At 47.8% G+C, this 24,526-nt stretch overlaps 1 protein-coding gene across 3 annotated transcripts in view; it reads left to right on the top strand.

Annotated features, from left to right (window-relative positions):
- The first annotated feature begins 13,360 nt into the window (after window positions 1–13,360).
- ZBTB7C (zinc finger and BTB domain containing 7C) overlaps window positions 13,361–24,526 on the top strand; it is a 314,432-nt gene continuing 303,266 nt past the window's right edge. For 2 of the 3 annotated variants that reach the window (XM_074355490.1, XM_074355486.1), the window contains exon 1: window positions 13,362–13,695. The gene's annotated coding sequence lies outside the window, so the exon portion shown is untranslated. Of the gene's footprint in view, window positions 13,696–24,526 lie in introns of all 3 variants that reach the window. The other variant, XM_074355488.1, reaches the window with a different exon arrangement.

Below are 24,526 nucleotides of genomic sequence, written 5' to 3'. Positions count from 1 at the left end.
ACCAGTCTCCAAGTTGCTTTGAAAATGAACACTAGAGGCAGCAAGTGACTTGAGGAGGCAGGACCCGTATTTATCCAGGTCAAAGAAAGCCTGATAACCTGAGGGATAAGCAGGTGAGAGGAGGAAACCTGATTTCTGCAGTTTGTGACAGCATGAAGGCTTCCTAAGAGCCAGCACACCTAGCCAGGGGTCATTCGACAAGCGTGGAATGTTTCCTGTGTCCCTGGTGCTGCACCTGGATGAACTGGAGGGAGGAGGGGACTTGTGGGTGCTAGAGAGGCTGGAGGCCTATAAACAGGGTGCAGCAGGAGGCTGGAGGTGGTAGCGTTGGATGGATGCTGATTTACAGCCAAACAAGACAGAAGTGAGTGAGACGTCTTTGCCAGCCAGGAAGGGTGAACTGAGGAGCTAAGGATGTCTGGGGTGTCCAGGAACCTGGGCTTCAGTCCTGGCACTGCTAGTGACCGCTTGGACAAGTCTGCAGGCCTCAGCCAGGTTAAGATGTTTCTGAAGCCCTCCACCCTCATCACAAGATCCTATGTGAGCAGCAGACAGGTTGGTCCTGACCCTCTGCAGGGGATGGGGTGGGGGGATGGGTGCAGGGGATGTCAATGTAGAGCGCTCTAGGGTGGCAGAGAGGGAGGGGTGGCTGCAGTGACAGACCAAAGAAAAGTGCTATTTACACCAAGTTTCCATCCCAAACAGGTGGCAACGCCCACAGGTGCAATTTTCAAAGGCCTGTTAGCGCTCCCTGGATGAGAGCTCCAGGCCTCCAGGTGGCTCTGGACTCCTCGCACCTCTGAGGGGCTCTGATCTCCAGGCCAGAATTTCCATGGAGACCTGAGCCAGGTTTAATATTTCATCCTGTTGCTTTAGATGGTCATACTTTATAGGCATCTGATTAAACTTTTTAAAACATAAGATTTGCTCTTTAGAAGCATATTAAAAATCAAGAAAAAAAAAACTACACCAACATAAAATGTTTTATTGTAAACTCTTTTACACCAAACTCTTTTCACAAGTGACCCTTGGGGATCTGCATGAACTTGGCTTGAACCTGCCTCTGTGGTCTCCCCATGATTTCTAAGTGGTCAACATTGCCCCTTCTCTGCTTCCTACAAAAACCCCACTCACACTGGGGATTTTGTGGTTTTCATGGGTGTTTACTGAAGATCTGGCAGGTTAAGGGGAGGACTGTCCCAGCACATTGTCTAACTACCTCCGAACTCCGGCTCCCCTCTCTGTTTCTCTCCTCACAGCTCCTCCCCCCGCACACCCAACATATTCTGTCTCCTTTAGCAGAGCAGCCACCTTCCCCATTAGCCAACTCACCACCTCAGTGTCTACCCCAAGGGCAATTCTTACTAAATACAATGTTCTACCTAAAGAAATCTGGAGAATACAATTTTCTACACCAGGTTTCCCACAAAAGCATCTCATTTGAAAGTTTCAACTCTCAATGTGCCTTACAGTTGCATCTGGGTAAATCAGTGGGTCTGGGCATGGCAGTCAGTAACCTACACTTGAAATGGACCACTGTCATCCTCATTTCCCTCTTGCCCATGTCTCAGTCCCTTGCGAGCTTGCTTCTGTTCCTGCCACTTCCCAGAATCTACTATAAGGCAAGTGCTGTCCAACAGAACATTCTGTGAGAATGGTAATATTTTATTCTGAGTGGTCCAGTATGGTAACCACTAGCCATATGTGGCTACTGAGAATATACAACGTGGCTCATGGAACTGAATTTTAAATTTTATTTAATTTTAACTTGAATTTTAATTGCTGCATGTGGCTAGTGGCGATCGTATTGGACAGTGAAGCTCTAAGGTACTTGGTGACCTTCTAGTGACCAAATTCAATGCTCATGTTTCTGTCTAACCTTACTTTCTGTCCCTGAAGCATCCTTGTCCCTCTTGCAACCATCGCAACTTGTTGTGGCCCTTCTCCTTTGCTCCCATAACTTTGAACACCTTCCATACACCTATAACTCAAACAAATCCATTTCTTTTTGATCAGACTTCTTTCTTGGGCTCCTGGCCTAATTTCCAATTGCTTTCTGGATGTCTCCATGATAATCTCAACATAAATATGTCCTAAAGTAGCTATTATTTCTCCCTACTTTTCCATACCCCCTTCAAACAAACTGATTTTCTCCAGGCTAAAAGTTGGGCGGAAGTGTCTTAAAATCCTCCCTCTCCCTCCATATGTAATCAGTCACTAAAACCTATGGAATCCACGCCAAACTATTTCCCGAAAGTGTCCCCTTGCCTATACGTCCACCACTGACACTACTATACGTTCAGAGCTGGCTCTGTAATTTGTGGGTCCAGTGTAGCATGCAGGGCCCTGGCTGGGGGTGGGCAATCAAGGTCCCTTCCTATGGGCCTCCACCCAACTCACAGGTGGATGGGCAGACCCTAAGGGATTGCAACCAAAGAGAAGCTGGGACCCGCTTTGGGGTTGGGCAAGGGGTCCCTGCCTGGTCACCCTGCAACGTGCCAAAGCACAGCCAGCCCGGGGCAGTGATGACCACTGCTTTACCCTATCCAGATACACCAAGGGGCCTGCACTCAAGCTTAGCCCTCTCTGAGCTTGACTTGACCTCCGCTGGGGGTGGAGGGCAATACAGAACGTGACTCCCCTCTCCAGCCACCAGTGTGATGGGGTCAAGTGATGAGGGTGGGGAGGGGAAACTGGATGGAGCCTGATGTGCGGAGGGCATGGAGTGGGTGGTGGAGAACCCATCCTCGGGAGACGGCAAGAGGTGGGACTGCACAAGAGCAGAAGCTTCAAGCTCTCAGCACATTCTCCGTTGTTCATGGACTCTATAGTCCCAAAACACAAATTCAAGGGTAAAAGGATCAAGAATCTCAACACTGTACTCTCAGAGCGTTAAGCAGGGCCCTTTTAAATGGGGGACCCTGGGCAACTGCTCCAATGGTGTGTCAGTGAACCCCCCTGCACATGTGCCCTGGAAATAGACCAACCAGAAGCTAGGTAGGGATGGTACCCACTCTCCCGGTGGCATTTGGAAATGTGTCAGGTGCATGATATTGTCACAGTGACTGGGGAGTCCTTATGGACTTCAGCGGGCAAAGATCAGAGATGCTAAACGTCCCGCTGTGCATGAACAGTCCTGAGTCAAATGACAATAGAGCCCCCTGCAGAAACATGGCCAGGGATGCTGCTGTATCCTGCGGCACATCCTGTTACTTCTGCCCAGGATGCCTGCCTTGGGCTCCTTACCTTATATAACTCCTTAGCTATTCATCCCCAATTCTCTGGTCTAACCCTGGAAAGCATGGCTCCTCTGTGTCTACTTTCCTTAGAGTCCCTATTTCATTCTGCTGTCATCACTGACTCACATGTCATTTCCCTCATGGCTGCATGGGTGCAATCACATGGAGAGCTTCATTCGAGAGGGAACAGCCCTGGGTTGGGAGCCAGCCCGTCCATCCATGCCTCTAGTGCTGTCCTTGTCAACCACGAGCTGGGAGGACCAGTTAAGTCACTCCTCCTGCCTGAACCCGCAACTCTACTCTGCCATCATCAGAAAGCCCTCAAGTGCTTCTCTGAAAACAATTCTTCAGCTGATATCATAACCTTGATGAATGACGCCACATCCTCTCCTTCATTTCCTCTGTCTTTTTTCCTGTCCAGCCTTGAACTGAAGGTGTAAATCATCTTTCCTTTTTTCCAGGACACACATATCTCTAGGTGGAGAAAGGAGAAGATAAAGAGACAGGGGCAGAGATTAGCATCCCTACTTTTTCTTTTAAAAAAAAAAATTGTGGTAAAGTATACATAACATAAATTTTACCATTTTAGCCATTTTAAGTGTACAATTCAGGGGCATGAAGTACATTCACAATATTGTACAACTACCGCCAGTATGCATACCCAGAAGCAAACAATTTTCCATACTGAGAAGCAGATCCTCATTTCTCCCTCCCCACGGTCCCTGGCAACCTCCATTCTACTTTCTGTTAGTATGAATTTGCCTACTCTGGGAACCTTATGTAAGTGGAATCATACAGGATTTGTTCTTTTGCGTCTGATCTATTTCACTTTGAATAAGGTCTCCAAGGTTTATCCAGCTTGTAGCATGTGTCAGAATTTCCTTCCATTTAAAGGCTGAGTAACATTCCCTTGTAGGTCTAGACTACATTTTGTTTATCCATTCATCAGTTGATGGACATTTGGGTTGCCCATCTGTTCTTTTTAAAGAAAAGTGTTTCTGGATAACCCATTTGGAATCCAGGGGAGTTCAGAGAAGGATAAGTGAGGGCTCCAAGTGGATAGGATCTCTCAGGAGTGACTGAAGCCCAGGGATGCAGAGAGGCAGAGGAAGTGGTCCGTGAGCCTCCAGAGCAAAGCGGCACGGCTTCAGGATGTGAGGGGAGAAGAGGGTGGGTGCAGATAGGGTAACTGGGATGTGCACAGAGCCCAAGGACCCGGTGGGCTGGTCTCTGTGAAGGAAGGAGGTGAAATATGTTAAGGAAGGTAAATGGAGAGATGTGGTAATGACTGTCTTGCTCTTGGTTAAGAAAAGGAAGGGCATAGGGAGGGAGAATGAGAAAGAAAGAGAAATAAGAGGGAAAAGGAGAGAACACTTTTCTCAAGTGGTGAATGTGGACTCAGAGGAAGGAACCAGGCATGGGGACTGAGCTGTTGATGGGAGAGTGAGGGCAGGACCAGCTCTGCTCTATAATTTGCAAGGCCCAGTGCAAAATGAAAATGCAGTTAAAGGTACTAAAATACAAGGCATTTCCCTTTCTTCTGTGATCTCTCTCAACCTACTTTTTAAAAAATTTGTCATTTAATGTCATTATAAATAAAGCAAAATTAAACATTTAAATGATTAACATGAATTTTGCTGTTCATCTTTATATTGTGTCAATTATTCATTCATGCATTCATTATCTTTTAATTGTGGTAAATATGCATAACATAAAACATCATTTTAATCATTTAAATCACATTAACATTGTTGTACAACCATCACCACCATCCACTATGAACTTTTTCCCTCTTGCAAAACTGAAACCCTGTACCACTGAACACCAACTCCCACTCTGCTCCCCTCCCAGGCCCTTCTCTACTTTTTGTCTCTATGAGTTTAACAACTTTGGGTGCCGCATTCATCCACCGATGGACGCCTGGGCTATTTCCACCCTTTGGCTACTGTGAATACTACAAAGCCAGTTTTAAACACAAATATAAAAGCATTTCACTTGTATGCCGAATCACCAAAATTGCATACTTCATATTTCAAAGCTTGCAAATTCATGTGTATTCTATTTTTACCTCTGCCGAGGAAACACTGGATAAAACTAGCTCAACTATCTCCATTTCACTTTTTGATATACACACCCACCTCCACCTTTGGTTTACTGGTAGGTAAGAAAGGACTTAAAGAAATTCGGGCTGCCCTTTCTTTTCCTTTCTTTTTATGTCATCATTTTCAGCATAGTTGCTTGGCTAATACAGAGAAGTAACAAGAGAGAAAAGGATATGATCGGTTCTTTGGCCATTCGTATTTCCTAGAAGTGCCACGGTTGTCCTTCTGTATTTGAAGCAAGCTCTGGTTTGAGTGGGAAGAGTGGTCTCTTGGGGCTGTCAGTGTGCCGATCACTCAGCTGCAGCCTTGTGGACACGGTGCTTGAGCACGGAACTCCTGCGGGCCCACAATACGTGGGAGTTCAGCCAGACACCAAGAGAGGACAGGCTGAGGGAGAACAGGTCTCCTTTTGCTCTGTGCACTGTTGCTGGCTTATTTGCAGTGTAGAGAGAAGGTAAGGAATGACCCCTGGGAAACATGACTTCCTTTTTGGTAGGGGTGGATCCTATTCAAGGTCCCTTGGATCGGAGTCCTAATGGGAGTAACAGATCCCTGGGGGGATGGAGCTTTGAAGTGGTATGTGGCTGAGCCAGCCTGTTAGAGAAAGTCCAGGTCACTGGCCCAGTCACTGGGTTTTCTTTGGCAGAAGAATGTCCATCCTCTTCATGTAGCGGGTGCCAAGCAGGCCAGGCGTAGTGAGCTCATGGTGTTTCATGAGTCCTGGAGCTGGAGACTGAGGGTGGAGGGAAGCAGAGGGCTGGAGATAGCTCTAATGGCTCCAGGTTTGCAGCAGGCAGGGCTCCGGGCCAATGGAGACAGGAAATCATCTGGGTTTTCAGACATTGTGTCATATGATTGTTTATTTGGGAAGAGGAAGCCATCCAGGGAGTGCTGGTGCCCATCATCAGCTCCTGAGAGAGAAACTCAGCTGGTACATGTGTTATCCTCCCCACCCACATGCCCGTGGAGCGTGTACGCACAGGAGCACGTCCCCTCATCACCTGCCCACCGCCGCCCACCCCATGCACACAGGTGGGGTGGGTTCGTCATGTTCAACATGAAACTTTCAAATAACAGACCTCCAGATCCCCGCTGTCCTCAGTTTTTACCCAGATCGTGCCGCAAGGGACGCATCACTTCTGTCTCTCTGGGGCAAGTCGTGTCTTGCCGAACCTCGGTTTCCCCATCTGTACAATGAAGAAAGGAAAACTTCTTCAACCTACCACCTGTGAAAACAGAGGGTGAAGAACTGTGTAGCCCAGAACAGCTCCATCCAGCCCAGGAGCCATCTTTGTCCTCTTGACGGCCACCCAGACCTGAGTTTTGGAGTCACAGCAGACTCCTTTCTTGCCCTCAAGTCCTGTTGACTCTTCCAGGTACCTAGCAATCATCACCTCCTCTCTATCCCCACTGCCTCAGTCCTAATTTAGACCCCAGTTACATGCACCCGAGCCACTGCAATAGCCTTCTCACCATCTCCCTGCCTCTGTGCACCTACGCCCGTCTGTCCTCACACTGTCCTAGGGGTGGCTCTGGTTGGATGCTCCCTGTCCCCAAACCCCTCAGACGTCCTCCTGGCCTCCTTGCCTTTAATTTCAAATTCCTCCCTGTTCTTAATTCATCTGCTCTTCCAGTGATATCTTCTGTTTTTCCCACATGAGTCTCCTATGCCATAGCCACACTAAGATGCTGTGTCTTGAGCTAATCTTTGCAAATTCTTAACTTTCTACATTTGCCTTTATTCTGGGATGTGCTTTTTTTTTCTGAAGTATTCTTCAGATCTATCTGTTTGGAAAAATGGCAAAGTAAGTTCCTTACCTCAAGTGACAGTCTACATAAGTTTCAGATTATCTAAAGACATATATGTGAAAAAAAAAATGAAACCATAAACACATTGGGAGAAAATACGAGTGAATATTTATATATATTTTGGAGTCAGAAAGGTGTTTCTAATAGGACACCAGTCATACAGTGGATGACATCTAAATCAAACTTCAGGAGGTAAATCATTTAATAAAGTAAATTTGAAACTTTTACACATCAAAACAAATCTTAACAAATATGCATAAGAAAGAGTTTGGAAAGTCATCAACAAATTGTTAGAGGTGGTTGTCTCTGGGGGGAAGAGTAAAATCCTTGTGTTTTGTGGTTGTGATGGTGAATGTAATGTTTTAACCTAATATATTTATGTATTAATAGAAGTGTATAGAGAGGATCTATTTCTTTGTAATTTAGAATATTAAAGACATCAATAGAAAACATTTAAGAGCTAATGGCAAAGTAATAAAAATATTTGCAATATATGTGGCAGTCAGGGGATTAATATCCTCACTACATGAAGCCCTTTTACAAAAGTAAGGAAAAAAAGGAACAACCCATTAGGAAATGAGCCAAGGGCACAAATAAGCAATTAACAGAAGAAAAGATATTAATGGCCAAAGTGCTTATGGAAAAATATCAACCTCATTAATAATTTAAAAATGTAGATTGAAACAAGAAGTTTGGCAAAGATATGCAGGCAGATTGATTGATAGGTAAATTAAAAGATAGTTAATCTATCTTTGCCAAACTTCCTGTTTTAATCTACATTTTTAAATTACTAATGAAGCTTTTATTTTCCATTTCTTTACCACACATGTGGCGAACTCTTATCTTAGGTACTCTTAGGTACTGCCAGCAGGAAAGCACGGTGGTCACATCGGTACCTTATTTTGGCAGGCAATTTGACAGTAGCTATTTAATCTTACAAATGTGTATATATTTTGACCCAGCAATTTCTTTCCCACATGTATGCTTAAAAAAATTTTTTTAAATTGATGTATAATTGATGTACAATGTTTCAGGTGTACAGCAAAATGATTCAGTTATATGTGTATATATATTCTTTTCCATTATAGATTATTACAAGATATTGAATATAGTTCCTTGTGCTACTCTGTAGGTCTTTGTTGTTTATCTGTTTTCTATGTAATAGTGTGTATCTGTTAATCCCAAATTCCTAATTTATCCCTCCCCACTTCCCCTCTAGGAGCCATAAGTTTGTTTTCTATGTCTGCGAATCTATTTCTGTTTAGTAAATTAGTTCATTTGCATCATTTTTAAAAGATTTCACATATAAGTGATGTCAGATGATAGCTGTCTTTCTCTGTCTGACTTATTTCACTTAGTATGGTAAGTGTCCATCGTAGAAGATCATAAAAGATTACTACAAACAGCTATATGTGAATAAAATGGACAAAGAAGAAATGGACAAATTCCTAGAATTGTACAATCTCCAAAGATTGAACCAGGAAGAAACAGAAAATGTGACCAGACCAATTACCAGTAACAAAATTGAATTAGCAATTTAAAAAAAAAACCAAAAAACTCCCAACAAACAAAAGTTCAGGACCAGATGGCTTCACAGGTGAATTCTTCCAAATGCTTAGAGAAGAGTTAACACCTACCTTTCTCAATCTATTTCAAAAAATTTCAGAGGAAGGAACACTTCCAAACTCATTTTATGAGCCCAGCATCACCCTAACCAGCATCATCAAACCCAGGCAAAGATATCACAAGAAAAGAAAATTACAGTCCGATAAAACTGATGAACATAGACTCAAAAATCCTCAACAGAATACTAGCAAACCAAATCCAACAATACAATACATATACCACAATCAAGTAGGATTTATCTCAGGGATGCAATGATTTTTCAATATCTGCAAATCAATGTGATACACAGTGTAATACATTAACAAATTGAAGAATAAAAATCATATGATCATCTCAATAGTTGCAGAAAAAACTTTTGACAAAACTCAACATACATTTATGGTAAAAACTCTCCAGAAAGTGGGTATAGAGGGAACACGCCTCAACATAATAAAGCCCTGGTGTTATGAGTAACAATGTTGTCGCTACCTTTTCTCAAGGCGGGAGGAATGAAATTAACTAAGAATGGTGCATTTGACAATAGTGAACAGGAAAGAAAATGAAAAGGTGGTTTTTAAACTTGAACAGGAAGAAGTGGTGCCTGGACATGATGAAGAATGGTTACATGGACTGAAAAAACCGTAAATATGTATCTCTTCTCTAGCTGTTATTCTAAACCTTCATCATTAAATCACTGTACTTCACATGGGTCATGGGCTTTGTAATGCATTTTAAAAATCAAATTGTTTATGAAGACAGGCACTCTGCAAAAAATATTTGTCTGGTGCCTTGCACATCCTACTGAAAGCAGCCCTCTCCTTCTATACAGTCTCTGAGTAGGGAGAGGGCTCTCCATTTAATCACATCCTCAGAGTAATTGTACAGCTCTGACCTGGTGCTTGGCTAACCAAGGGAACTGCCAGTGGGGACCCTGGCTCAGTGACAGGTCACTTCTGGATTCTCATGGGGAATTGGGTAACTATTTATATCTTTATGTCTATCTCTATATCTCAGGGAGACAGGGTTGAAGGAAAGAAAGTAGTACTATGGCATTTCACAAAATTTAAGGTAACTAGAAAAAATTTTCTCTGATCCTTATAGATTTAGACTGAATCATCTCTGAGAATTGTCCTTAGACGCTGTGTGGGGAAAGTGTGCATTTTAAAGGACTGAGTCAATTGCTACCCTTTCCAGGAAGTCCCTCTCAACCAAGATTGCACCCTGCCCCACCTGCCTTGTGGTAACAGGGACCACTGTTTTCAAGCAATTCTCTTCAACCTTGATGTCCTTAAAGGCTCTTCCCTTTTTCCTCTACAGGCAGCATCTCAGGATGGGTGGCTGTTGCATTCCTAAACTCACAAACCTGGGTCCCAAAGTTGCTTCTACCACTTCCCAGCTTTGGGACCTTGGTCAGTACCATCACTATTGATACCAGACTTTTCATCTATAAATGGTCATAACAAAATGCATTGCACACAATCGTCCTAAGGAACATAAAACCATGAATGCCATGATTGATTCTAGAAGGAGCTCTATAAATGTTAATTCCCTCCTTTTCCTTTCTCCTGAATCAGCCTCTCACTACCATTGGGACACAGGTGAATGTTTGAACCCAGTACTCTGGTAATTTCTGTAAAATTTATTCCAATAACCAATATTGACAATTTACAATGTACTCCACAGTGCCTAATACAAAACAGCTCCTTAATGCACATTCACGAGGTAACACTTGCCCATGCCTTTTCTCATCTGGTCATCCTATTATTCCTAAGGAGTAGAAACATTCTAATTCTTATCTCCTCTTGACAGATTTGGCAGTGGAGGCACTGAGGAGCTGAATGACACGTTTTCCTAGCTTACATGACTGATGAGTGTAGAGACTGGTATGAGCCAGTAAATCCTATTATTTATGGAAACACTTACAGCTGCACTTACCTACAAAGAAGTAAATTGTAAACGAGTCTTATGAAGTTCACTGGATTTTTGTCCTTGTGTGTTACCATGCTGACTCCACCATTCTAAAATAACTTTCCGTTCATTTGGTTTATCAGTCTTTTAATGAGCACCTATCAGGCACTGAGTGTGTGTTAAGTACTGAGTGTACAAAGATGGGTAAGGAGTTCAAAGTCTTGTTGAAAAAAGACACTGAATAAAAATTGTGACACAGTGTAAAAGCTGCTCTCTTTAAAAATATTCCAGGGTGTAGGGCAGAGTATAGCTCAGTGGTAGAATGTGTGCTTAGCATGCACGAGGTCCTGGGTTCAATCCCCAGTACCTCCACTGAATAAAATATTCCATAATATCACTTATGCAGAGTATTCGCATCTTGTTTGTCCTTAAATTTATACAACTTTTACCTGTGGTGATTAGTGACCCAAAGCTTTGAAACATCTGCTGTGACCCATCTGTACCCAGAGAAGGAAGGAGAAACTTTCCGATTTAGAGGCACTTCTAACTTAGTACCCATATCCTTCTTTTCTTAAACAAAACACTCTTTTCATGGTCATAGCTGCCCTCGCTCCCAGGACGCACTCCTGTCATCTGCACGTGTCTTGCCATTCCAGGGCTCACATTGGCCAGGTACTCCCTAAATGCACCCCCATGCTTCTGGCTTCGATGTTTGGCCGCATCAGCTGGGTCAGTAGTCTCCAAATGGCTGAAGATACTTTAATGAAAAGAAGTGAGGCAGACAACCTAATTTAGATGGAAGACAGACAACCTAATTTGGGAGGGCAAAGTCTCCCAGTGCTGCTTAAAGCAAGTATATTATTTTGCCACTGGAAGCGTTAGCTACTTGGAAGTCTGACATCCTGAATCTGGAAATCTTAGTTTCCACGAGAGACTTCCATAGACTTCTACTGTCTTTGAAAGTTTGGGTAAGGTGGTTGTTCAAACTGTCAAATGAATGACGTTTTCTTACTAGGAAAAGCCAGGCCTCTCTGGCCAGTGAAACATGAGGTACACAACCCTATGTTTCAGCTCTCCCTTTTGTGTTTGTGCCTAGCTTTCCAGGGTCACATCCTGTTCCAGAGCCTTTCCCCTTGTTTTCATTTCACCAGCGTGGTGCCATGCAATGTGCATTTGTTACACAAATGGATGAAACGATAGGAATTCCCAGTGAGCAGCACTGGCAAGAATCACCAAGCAAAAGGTCTACAGATTTATTTTTGTGAATTCTGTAAAGGACGCCATCGAGTATCTTCAACATTCAAAGACACTACGCAGACAGCGGCAGCCCCACTGCCCGTTCATTAGTCGTTGGCCAGAATGAGGACAGGAGGGAGAAATTCGCTTTCTCGCCTGTCCCAGTCGTCCCGCGCGGCTCAGATAAGCGCAGTCCCTGTAAGACTTTGAGGACCAAAAACTTTCCCGCGTCGGAAGGAGGAGCCCCGGAGGGTACCCGCTGACATTAGAGGGTGTAGTCGCAGATGTCGCGCTACTGTTGCAGGCAAAGGTTTCCATGTCTGCGGGGAGTGCGGAAGGCAGGGGTTGTAAAAAGGTGGAACTCCAGTGCTCCCGGCCTGCTAATGGCCAGAACGTCTGCCCAAGATTCCCCTCGCCCGCGACCGTTCACGCCAACGCTCCTGGACCAAGACCCTCTCCTCTTCCCTCGGATGAGCCATTTGCTGTGTGGGTCACCGCTCCGCGCTCACTGTGTCTGGAGGATTCTCTCCAGCGGGTACCGTATCCGCGGAGGAGGAGCTTGGAGAGGCAGGGCGGAGCCAAGTCCTCCCAGGACCCGCCCCTTGGCTGCGTAGCTGGGTGATTGGATGCATCGGAATGCCGCCTTCTAGGCTGTCCCGGGAAGTGACCCGTGTGGCCGGAGGCGGGTCCCTGGCGCGTGCGGTGTAGAGTGCGGGGTACCTGGCCGGCGAAGGGTGGGGGATCCCGCGCCCAAGCAACCTCTAGGGCTGGGCTGCCCGCAGGGATTTGGGAGCTCTGGAGTGCTGCACGCCTGTGCTTTCTCGTGTCGGAGAGGTGTCTTTCTGAGCTCTCAGGAATTCCGAGAGCATTTGGGAAACTTCTCGCCCCCACTCCTTGCTCCCTACTTTCTGTTGGGAAAGCAGTTGCTGAGTTGTTTTATTTCCTCCCCCAATCAGACTCTGTAAAAATAGCCGTGCGCCGGGGCGACCGAGCCAAGCTCTGCCGCCCCGCTGTCCCGGGCCGGGTGTGGACCTAAAAATACCCGGCGGTCTGGAGCCTGTGCTCCGGGTGCGGGCGGGTCCGGCCGGGCCGCAGAGGGCGTCTGGAGACCGGAGAAACGGCGGCCGCCTGGCCCCTCGCCTCGGCCGGGGCTGTCCCTTTAAATCCTGGAGGAGGCAAAGAGAAAAAGGGAAAGAAAGAAAAAAGACGTGGAGCCCCGAGAGGAGGGTGGCTCTGCCCGGCCCCCAACTCTGCCCCTGCGCCGCGTCTTGACTGCCGCCCGCCGCCTCTGCGGGTCCTGGGTGGCCCCCGCAGCGCCGCCCACCGCCACAGTTACTGACAAAATAGAAATTAATTGGAACCAAGGAGGAGGTTTAGACGCAGCAAGTGCATGTGTGGCAGGGCGGGGAGGGAGCGCAGCGGAGGGGGCGGGCGCGAGCGAGAGGCGACCGCAGACATCCGGGCCCTTTAGCCCACTGCGCCCCCCGAGCCGGTGGCGCGGGCAGCGCGGGCGCCGGGCGCGGGGCGCGGGGCTGACAGCCGCTGCGAGGGAGGCGGGGCGCGAGGAGGGCGGAGGCGCAGCGCGGGGAGGGAGGAGCTGCCGCGCACCCGCCGCTGCCGCTCGGTTCCACACCGCGGGCGCAGCCCCGCCACGAGACTCTGACAGCCGCGCGGCCCGCGCTGCTCCGGCGCACAGGGACGGACGGACCGCGGCGGCCAGCGGCGGCGAAGGAGGACGCGAGGACCGCGGCCTGGCGCCAAGTGCGGGAGGCGCGCGGGTCCGGCGGCGCGCAGAGGTGAGTGGCTTCGCGCGCCAAGCCGGGGCACCGGCTGCGAGCGTCGCGGTCTCCTCCGCACCTCGGCTGCCGAGGCAGGTCGGGGGTCGCGGGGCTCCCGGAAGGTGGCTCTGCATCGCTGGTGCGGGAGAGTGATCTCCCGGACTGTTGCTAGGCGGCTGGCGGTCCGCGCGCCCCGGGGCGCGGGCGAGGGCAGAGGCGCTCTCAGCGCGGCGGGCAGGAGGCGGGGGGCTGCGGTGGCTATTCAGGGGCTCCGAGCGGCAGCCATGCAGCGAGAGGAGGCGGGAGGAGGGAAGGAGGGAGGAGGGGAGAGCCAGCGGAGAGCGAGCCAGCGAGCGGGCGCCGCGCCTCCTGGCTGGCACCGTGGCCCGGAGCGAAGTGGCGCGCGGGGCTGGAAGGGAACTTTTGCGGGCGCGTGCGGCCCTAGGCTCCGCGGCGCCTTCGGGCCCGGGCGGGACGGGCCTGTCGGCAGCCACAGGTGGTTTCTGCCAAAAGTTTTACCACACTTCTGCCAGGAAGGCGCGGGAGCAGTTTGGAGAGTGGCGGTTTCCTGAGACTTTGGCACCCACACCTCATACCATCTTATCTTGAAGATTAGGACAGGGGTTGGAAAGTCTGGGATCCTGCATCTCGCGACGCGCCTCGAGGTCTTCGTGCTGGTCCCTGACCGAGGTGGCGTCTTTGCAGCACCTTGAGACCCATGCTGCTGTTCGTTGGGAAGTTGTAGGAAATGGGTGCACGCAACGGTTCCTCTGTGCCTCAGGAAAGCTAAGCCAGGGCCAGCCGGGTACCTGTCGCCCGCTCAGGGCAGCGCGGTGTCTCTTCCAAGCGACACGCACAGGAACCGGGCGCGTCTTCCCTCATGGTGTGTGCGTCTCTTGCGTCTTTGAAAGCGAGTCCTCTTTGGCTTTTGTGTTGTTTTGTTACGCGGGCTGCTTCTTTGATTTCTTTAGGAAGAGGGCGGAAGAGGAACCAAAGAAAAGCGGAGCGGCAACCACTCTCGTTTCCTTTGAATCCAGCGGCGGAGGCTAGTATCCTAGGCGTCGAGGGTCCAGGACCAGGGGAGCCAAGAGTTGGTGGCGTGTGCTGCCTGCCTAGGAAGCCTCGCAGGACCATTCGCTAGGCTAGGACTGGGTTTCTGAGGTCTCTGGAACAGAAAGAGGGATGAGAGTGGGAAGGGAGGACCCTCAGAATAGGAAGATGTGCGGTGGTCAGCTCTGGGGAGAGAGGCTCCGAGAAGTCCAGCGGTTTGGCCCCGTTCCTCACTGGCCAGGTTGATGAATCTAGGGCAGCGAGGTTAGCACCACCCGGGTAGGTCCGTCCTGGGATGAAAGAAATCATTATCCCGGGAGTGGGTCTGATACCCGGGTGTTGCAAGTCCATACAGAACTGCATGAGAGTTGGAAACACTCAGTCCTTCATTCTGGCTGGTCCTGCTCCCACTCCCTGTTCCCCCAACCCCAATAAGTATCTGAGGAGAAAGCATGCCTTTTGCTTTAAAGGAAGTCACAGAATTTTAGAGCTGAAAGAGACCCTAGAAATATTAGGAGCGCTCATTTTACAGATGAGCAGACTTGGGCCCAGGGAAGGAGAGAGACCTGCCACAGTGGTTAGAGGTCCAGGGGGACTAGAAATGACATCATCCTCGCAGGCCAGGGTGGAGAGAGTTCCCTCAGCAAAGCCTTGGAGGGCCTGAGATCAGAAATGCCACCCCCACACTCCAAGCCCATCATGGGCTCATTATCTGGTGCTTTCTACATCCATGCTTGCCAGCTAATTTCCTGTCCTCTGCCCTTGGCTTGAACAGAATCAGAACTGTCACTGCAGAGTTCCAGTCTGACGCGATCCTAACTTTTCCTGCTCCCTCCTCACCCCGAATCCCTCAAACTCCTTTTGTAACATAATGTGGCTTGATTAGCCAAGATGAGTTTGCAGCTTGTCTCACTGTGAAGCACCCACTTTCCGTAGGATGCCAGAGCTCTGTTTTCTTGGTAATTAGGTTTTACAGATATTTTTGAAAGAGAGCCCAATTCTGGATCAATTACACTTGGACACAAATGCCGTGCTGTTGTGGATACTAAATGAGAAAGATGAGCAATTATCTGGGGGAGCTGGAATAAATGTTGTTATGAGGATTTGACACAGCTATTAGACATCAATGAGTGGGTTTGCAGTAAATGTTTTTTACGTTGTATTTTATTGAGCAAACAAAGTGTCTTAATTAAAAAGAACTGCGAGTTGGCCACTTGAATTTTAGCCACTTGTTTCTTACCAGCGTGCATGGGTGGGCAGGATTTGAATGATAAACAGAATGATTGTTGAGAGAACTTTTTTTCCCTCCCAAACCTAAATACTCCAGCGCAATGCTTGTTCTTCAGTCTATAATGTCATGGTCTGGTCTGCAGAGCCATAGTAAATCAGAATCGGTCTGGATGTGGTGTATGTCAATCTGTATTAGTCAGAAATGACTTGTAAGTGGGAATATATTGTAAGTGTGATGCTTTCAAGGGCATGCAGTGTCAAGAATTCAAGGCTAATGCAATGTCACCGAGCATAATTCTTCTCTTGTCAACAGATAAGAATCAATGTCCCCAAAGCTATGCTTGGGGCACCTGTGGAAGAAACCAAGATGGGTACCTTCATGATAATACAGTGTTGTTTTTTGACATGACCTTTTCAATTTCCACTGCATGCTAATCTCATAGGTAGTTCATAGTTCAGCTCTTGTCCCTCTTACAGATGGGGAGACTGAGGCAGAGAGAGGGGAGAATGTTAGTCCTGTAACTTTGCTCGCTGCATTCACATACTCTGAGCATGTAACCTGGGGTTTCTGGGCTGACCAGGGTGTGAGAGGCCCCCCCGATAATGTGGCAAGCCCCTTGCCCCTCTTCAGCACTGTAATTACAAAGGGGCGTAGAGGTGTGGTGGGGTTATAGTCGCAGTTCATAGGAGGCCACTCACTCTCACGGGGACCTGAAGGACTTTGTTCCCCACCCCTGCTGTGGGCGTGCCGTTTCCCTCCCTCTTGCAGCAGGCTGTGGGAACTTGGGCGAGGAGGGACCAGCTGGCTGGGGCTGGGGCGGGGGTGTGGGATCTGTGCCTGTGTCGGGCTGAAGGAGTCTAGGCTATTTATAACCTCTCCTCCCCTCCTGGGAAGAAAAGACTCAAGGGTCTGGAACCATACTTTGCGCTGACTTCTCCCCAGGACGGCTGTGCCCACTGGGCAAAAACCTGCTGCCTGGCAGCATGGCGGGTGTTGGAGTGGCCGCTGGGGAGGGGTCTGCAGGGCTGCTCGGAACTTCGGCTGCTCTGGGGGATTTGGGATACAAACATTTCCTAGAGCCAGTGGGTGCACTTTTCCTTGGGCATGGAACCCCCATTTGCACAAAATGAGACCACACCCCAGAAACCTCACAGGGCAAACCTAAAGTGGGGGTAATTGGCTTTTCTGAAATAATGGCAATAATGATTTTTATGCAGGAGGAGATTCCAAAAGCGACACGTTAGTCGTTAGTCGTGGTTCCCTGTGACTGTGAGCCCTGGCTTTTCTGAGTGATGCTGGCTGAGGAGGTTCGAGGCACGCACCCAGAGCTCTTTCCCTCCTTCCCCACCCCTTCCCCAGACCAGTCCCGGTGGTCCCCCTCACCTCCCACTCTTCAAGCCAACACCAAAACCCTCCTGTGTCCTCAGATGAATAGTACCTGCCCGTCCCACTGATTACAGCTTCATTCCTGAGACCGGGCAGGCTTGTTTTCTCCTTGGGTCAGTGGAGGGAGGGATGAGGGTGGGGGCAGAGGAAGCGGGCCAGGCACCGATTAACCCTTTGGAGTGAGTTAATCCACCCTTCAGAACCATGTCAGGCGTTCACAGCACGTTTTCCCAGGAGGCCTGCTGGGCAGCTCCTGACTGAGGGCGATGCCCCATGAGCCCGGTGCAGCTTTGGGGTCCGGACTTGTGTCGCTCATCTTCACATCCTTCGCGCTCGGCACAAGGCCTGGGCACGGAAAATGTTTGCTGAACGCCCACCAAGGGCTGAGTGCTGTGAAGAGTGTGTTGGGAGGGCAAGGGTATACAGTGGGGTGTGGATGAAAAGAGACGGGATTCCATAGGCATTCTGAGAGCCCTGAGTCAAGCTGATTGGCCATCAGAGATGGAGGGAGCACCCGGTCATTGAGTCACCTGAAACAGAGATGCAGTCCTTCTCCACGGGCTGTCACAGCACAACTCAGCCTCAAGGAGCTGGGGACTGAGTTTCCTATAGTAAGGCAGGGGGGCCACTCCTGTGCGCCCCTCCTGTGGGCTCTCCGGGGTCTATGCCCTGCCTGCCTGTCTGAACCCCCTCCACTCTCTGTGCTCCAACCACCTGGCTCCTTTTTGTTCCTTGAACACATCAAGTTCACGTGTTTCTCCATGGCTGTCCCTGTCTGCCAGGCCCTTCCCATTGATCCTCCCACAACTGGCTTTCCCTTGTGGTTAGATCTCAACTGAAATAGCCTGGTAATCTAGTCTTCATAGCAGCCCAGTCTATCTGGGGTATAGTCTTAAAAAAAAATTATTTATTTATTTTTTATATTATTTATTATTATTATTATTGTTATTAATTTTGGCAGGGGGTGGAGGTAATTAGGTTTATTTATTTTTAGAGGAGGTACTGGGGATTGAACCCAGGACCTTGTGCGTGCTAAGCATGTGCTCTACCACTTGAGCTGTACCCTCCCTATTCTGGGATATAGTCTTGATTCTCCTCGCATTTATTATCTGCCTCCCCCACTAGAATGGAAGCTCTGTGAAGGCAGGGAGCTTGTCTGTTTTGCTCCCCATTGTATCCTCAGTGCAGAGCGGTACCTGGTACGGAGCAGTGGCTGAGGAGGTAGTTGGTGAGCAGATATGCCCATTAGTACTAGGGGGCGTATGAAGATGAGACGGCGGGGGAGGGAGGAGCCCTGCCCTGGGGGTCCCTTTAGCCTAGAGGTGGAAGTAAAGCTTGTTCTTACACACTCAGATGTGTGGCAGGGAGGGAAGGTGACATTCAAGAGGTGCAGCCCAGGAGGGGCCGTGGTCAAGCAATGTTAGCCCTGATTTAACAAGGGTGGTTGGCGCAGGCAGGGGGGGTCTTCCTCCAGTTGCTGAGTTAAGAGTTGGGGAGCCCTGGCAGCTGACCCACCTCCAAGGCTGAGGTTCCTCCAGCTTGCTTGGCTGCCATCTTTCCCTCTCTCGCTCTGTTTATTTACTTCTTTGGTGAGCGAGCGTTCCAAGCATAATGCCATCCTTGGAGAGTCAGGAATGTAGTGTTTTTCCACCAGCTCCATTCATTTGCAGCCTCCTCGGAACAGCTGTGGACAGCTGGCTGCCAGCGTGGATGCAGGGAGAGCTTCTCTTCAGGGCCAAGGGGTACGCTCAGCCCTGCAGGAATGGGGAATTTCATTTGTGTTTCACACCCTGCTGATTTCCAAACCCCACTGAAATGGTGCCTGTAAAAACAGATTCATGAGGAAATTAAAAAACTATTAGCGTTCAGTGTACTGCTTATTTTCTGATTATAAAAGCAATAAGAGTCATGATGGGAAATTTGGAAAATATGAAAAGGTGTAAAACTAAAACTCCAAACTGCTTACAACACGCCAACTTTGGTGTGTTTCCTTCCAGTCTTTTTTCTGTATCCACCACAACACACACACACACACACACACTCACATACAAATATAATTAAGATTAAACATTGTTTTCTAAAACTTTAAAAACTCATATCATCTTTTCATAAACAGAAAGATTTCTTTTTCTTAGGAGTCTGGGACATTCCCACTGCGAATCACTGATATTTAGAATAAAATGTATTTTCCAAGTCTCCTCACTGGCTGAGAATATTTCATTGAGGTTCACCATCTGCAGTTTGAGTTAGGAAAACAGCTCCCCCATCCTGCCCCACCTCCAATACTTTGCGGATGTGCTTTGAAAAGTACTTCCCACTACACACCTCCCTCCGTCGTTGTGTTAAGAGCTACTGGTACATGGTGTTGCAAGCTGTCCCTTACTGAACGTCCTATCATTTTTACCAATGATGCCATCCTGTTCTTTAGACACATATTTTAATGGATGTGTTGCATTCCTTCAAGGAATGTATCATATTTGTTTACCACTATGAAAAGCAAAACAAAACCCACTGCCCATTAACTGCTCATTCCTTGACCTAAAAATAACAGCAGGAGAACCCCGAGAAATATGATCTAGTATTATCGGATTCGTGTGTTTAGGGCATCACTGTTTGGGGGAAACCTTGGCTCCTTCAGGAGCCCGGGGGCTTTGTCGCTGTCATGGCTGTGCGCAGGGCCTAGTAGGATGCCCGGCCTGCCGTGGGTGCTGAGGAAGTGTTTTGCTGAGTGAGTGAAATACAGAATCCTTCCTGTGGGAGGTGAGGCCCTGATTAAGCCCACTGATGTCAAGGCCTCTGTTGAGAGTGAGTTCACGGGGGAGGGAGGAGGGTGGAGGGGTGGGGGAGAGCATTACCTCCTGGGAACCAGAGTGCGGAAGGGTGGCCTGGGATGGGAAGCAGCTTTTTGACTTAATATTTTGTTTTATTTTATTTTATTTTATTTTATTTTATTTTATTTTATTTTATTGAGTTACAGTCAGTTTACAATGTTGTGTCAATTTCCAGTGTAGAGCACAATTTTTCAGTCATACATGAACATACATATATTCATTGTCGCATTCTTTTTCACCGTGAGCTACCATAAGATGTTGTATATATTTCCCTGTGCTATACAGTATAATCTTGTTTATCTATTCTACATATGCCTGTCGGTATCTACAAATTTCGAACTCCCAGTCTGTCCCTTCCCACCCCCCACCCCCTGGCAACCACAAGTTTGTATTCTATGTCTATGAGTTTGTCTGTTTTGTATTTATGTTCATTTGTCTTTTCCTTTTTTTTCTTTCTTTCTTTTTTTTTTAGAGTCCACATATGAGCAATCTCATATAGTGTTTTTCTTTGTCTTTCTGGCTTACTTCACTTAGAATGACATTCTCCAGGGACATCCATGTTGCTGCAAATGGCACTATGTTGTCATTTTTATGGCTGAATTGTATTCCATTGTATAAATATACCACTTCTTCTTTATCCAGTCATCTGTTGATGGACATTTAGGCTGTTTCCATGTCTTGGCTATTGCAAATAGTGCTGCTATGAACATTGGGGTGCATGTGTCTTTTTAAATTAAGGTTCCTTCTGGATATAAGCCCAGGAGCGGGATTTCTGGGTCATATGGTAAGTGTACTTCTAATCTTTTGAGGAACCTCCATACTGTTTTCCACAGTGGCTGCACCAAACTGCATTCCCACCAGCAGTGTAGGAGGGTTCCCTTTTCTCCACAGCCTCTCCAGCATTTGTCAATTGTGGACTTTTGAATGATGGCCATTCTGACTGGTGTGAGATGATTGACCTCATTGTAGGTTTGATTTGCATTTCTCTGATAATTAGTGATATTGAGCATTTTTTCATGTGCCAATTTATCATTTGTATTTGACTTAATAGTTTTGATGGATTTTTGAAGGCAGTAAAGTTTAGGTGGAGCCTTGATATAAGGGGCTAGAGGCACTTAACTCTGTGAGACAGGAAGTCGAGGGCACCCAGGTAGGAGGCATGGGCCACGTGGAGCCTCAGGGTCAAGAGAACGGGGACATGTCTGCCAGCCTGGCATGTGGGGTGCAGCCCAGCCAGGGAACGGCTAGAGATGGGGACCCTGCAGACTGGCAGCTCTTCAGGAGCCCAGAACCTACTCCCGGGGAAAGCTGGGTCCCTGGGGACCACGGGGCCCCCAACCTGCCTTCAGGCAGGTGTTGTCCCCATACTGCAGAGGAGGAAACTGAGGCCTGGAGAAGTTAAGGGGTGGTGAGGAGTGTGGGTCTGGAGCTGCTCAGACCTGAATTCTGACTTGGCCACTTTCCAGTGGTTGCCCTAGGCCCGGTCCTCAACCTCCCTAAGCTGTAGTTTGCTAATCCAGAAAGCAGTGATAACCAGCTTCACTGAGTGGTTGGGACAATGGGAATGAGAAGATGCACACAGAACACTTGGCACGGCTCCTGACAAAGATGAGGGCTCCCCACAGGGAAGCCACTATTAGCCACGTGTTTTGTGAATTTCTGTTTCTAACCTGAAGGGAGAGGAGAGAGAAGACCAAGGATTCACGTCAAAGGTCATTCACAACTTTCTCTCCTTCCACCTCCTCCTTCCCAAGCTACCACCTGACTTCAGGGGATGGAAATCCTACAAGGAAGATGAGCGTTGGGAAGCCAGTGCCCACGTGTAGGTGGAGTTAATGTCCCTTGAGGGGTGGCAGGATTCCTTTCCTTCCCTCCCACCTGCAGAAGGCGAGACACACGTCTGATGCTCACCCTGAGGCTTCGGAGCCTCAGTGTCGCTGTCGCTGTCGCTGTCGCTGTCAGGGGCACCATGTCTACTAAGGCATGCCTGTCACGGTTAGCCTTGAGAAGAGAGGAGGGCCGCACAGAGGATGAGACTGGGGACAGGTCATTTTTCCTGATTGGGAGCTGAATGGATAAACGGCTTATGACCTGGAGCAGCACAGCCTAGCGGAGATATATTGTGAGTCATCCTGGTAATTTAAAATTTTCCGCAGTCACATTTTTAAAAACTAAAAAGAAATGGGTAAAATGAATTTTAGTAAGGTGTTTTGTTTAACCCAGTATATCCAAAATATTATCATTTCAACGTGTGACACTAGTCACATTTCCAGAGCTCTGTAGTCTCCTGGGGTCGGTGTGGTGAGCCTGGGACACAGGTTGGGAGGGCCAGTCTGGGGGGGGGGCTGGTGCTACCTGGGGCCCTCTGTGTGGTGAGGGGAGGCCGCGGGGCCTCTGGCAGGGAACGTGTCAAAAGCAAGCAAATAAGGGAAGAAGTGAAGGGTTGTGAGACCTCCCCTGTTGTCTGGGCCCATGGTGGGCGAATTGTGTATTCCTGAGGGGGAGCGGGTCCACTATAGGCCTGTTTCCTCATCTGCAAAAATGAGGTTGTGCCATGTAAGAACCCTTCTGGCTCTGGTGTTCACTAATCCCTGTGAGAAAGACACGGAAAGCAAACTTAGCCACTTCCTAAGTTTGAAGTGGGTGGAGGTGGGGCTTAGAGAGAAAGTTCTGGCAAAAGAGAAAACTGCGGGGCCCCACGTTTTAAAGCATCTCGTTAGAAAGTTCTGTCTGGACAGTTTAGGGAGACGTATGTGTCTCTCTAAGTGTCTCCAAGGATGGACAATATCAGTCACTGCCGTTAAGCTGCATTTATTTAAAAGTATGTTTTGGGGGCGGTGGGGGGATATGTGTTAACTATTATTTTTAAAAAATGACATGTTTTCATTGTTTTTAAATCCTGAGCCTGCCTCTTGTTCCCGGTCATCCCAGATGGCTGTGAACGACAACCATGAAAGAGGGGAGCGGCCCTGCAGGAAATATTAGAGCAAAAAAGGAAATATTTCAGCCCCGTCATAAATGGGCACTTGGCCTGTCCAGAGAGGATGTGGGAAGAGAGAGGAAAAAAGCAGCAGGTGTGTTTGGAGGGAAGGGCGTGTCCGCAAATGTATTTTAAGCTCCTGAAGTCAGAGGCCTTGGTCTCATCACACTGGGGAGGAGGAATTTGAGGTTTTTATCTCCCGGCCACAGGCTTCTGTGGGGGGGAAGGAAACGCTTTCTCCTTTTTAAGGAGTGTCTCTTCGTTTTAAATTAGGTTGTCACTAAGTAACTAGCTGTGTCTACCTGAGGATTCCCCATTCCCACACAGGAAAGCGCCTGCGTGCTGTAAAGAGCCGATCCAAACACTTGCAGTCAGCGATGAGGAAACTGAGGGTCAGAGAGTCCCCACCACTCTCTGAGGTCCCCCAGAAAGCCCCTGCCTGTGCCGAGACGGCTGCCACGTGTCCTTTTGACCACACAAGTTTGCCTCCTTGGTTTTTGTCTTTTCCACAGTTAACAGATGACTCAGCCAGGCTGCCTTGAACCATTTTTAAATGCGGACTTCTCTTTTATGTTTTCCTAAACTAGATTTTTTTTATTACTTTTCTATGCATTGTTTGCTTTGAATTTCTAATTTAATTTTTTTGAATAGGTCAATACTTACGTGGTTTAAAATTCAAAAGGTACAAAAGGGTTATTCAAAGTGAAATGTCTTTCTCTCACCCCATCTCCCCATCCCCCTCTCCCTAGGCAACCGTGGCTACTGGGATCTTCAGTTTAAATATATTTGTGCACATACTGGGAAATACGTAGATGTGTGTGTATGTGTACATTCATGTGTGTGCATACTTCTAAATTTTTTTTACCCAAATGGAAGCACATGATACACATTATTATTTCACTTTACATTTGCTACTGAACAGTAAGTCTTGACTGTAAAGAATGTCTTTGATCTTTTTGCTTATTTGTTTTGAAGGCATAAATTCCATTATATGGCAATACTTTGACTTATTTAGCCAGGCCCTCATGGATGCATATTTTAGTTGTTTCAAGTCTTTTGTTTATCCAATTTTCCTGTTTTTAACCCAATGATTTCTTTTTTATGAAAGCAAATCTTGAGTTTTCTGAATACAGGCCAACTGATAGCATTCTAAGCTTGTTGATGTATTGTTCACGAGATGCTTCAAAGAATAAAATTGCTTCCTTGTTTAAGGATGAAGAACAGAATAAGTGATCTTTGGCATTGAACTTCCTGGGAAACAAATCACGTGGTCGACATTCACTCGTTAAGTCAATGTTTCCTGAGTTCCTACTGTGTGCTGTGCCCCGGGCCCCGGGGCAGGCAGTGCATAGGGGTAAGGGTGAGGAAGCA

This window comes from Camelus bactrianus, chromosome 30, assembly GCF_048773025.1.
Source record: "Camelus bactrianus isolate YW-2024 breed Bactrian camel chromosome 30, ASM4877302v1, whole genome shotgun sequence".
NCBI classification, from domain to species: domain Eukaryota; kingdom Metazoa; phylum Chordata; class Mammalia; order Artiodactyla; family Camelidae; genus Camelus; species Camelus bactrianus.
This window is presented reverse-complemented; position numbering and strand designations above follow the sequence as displayed.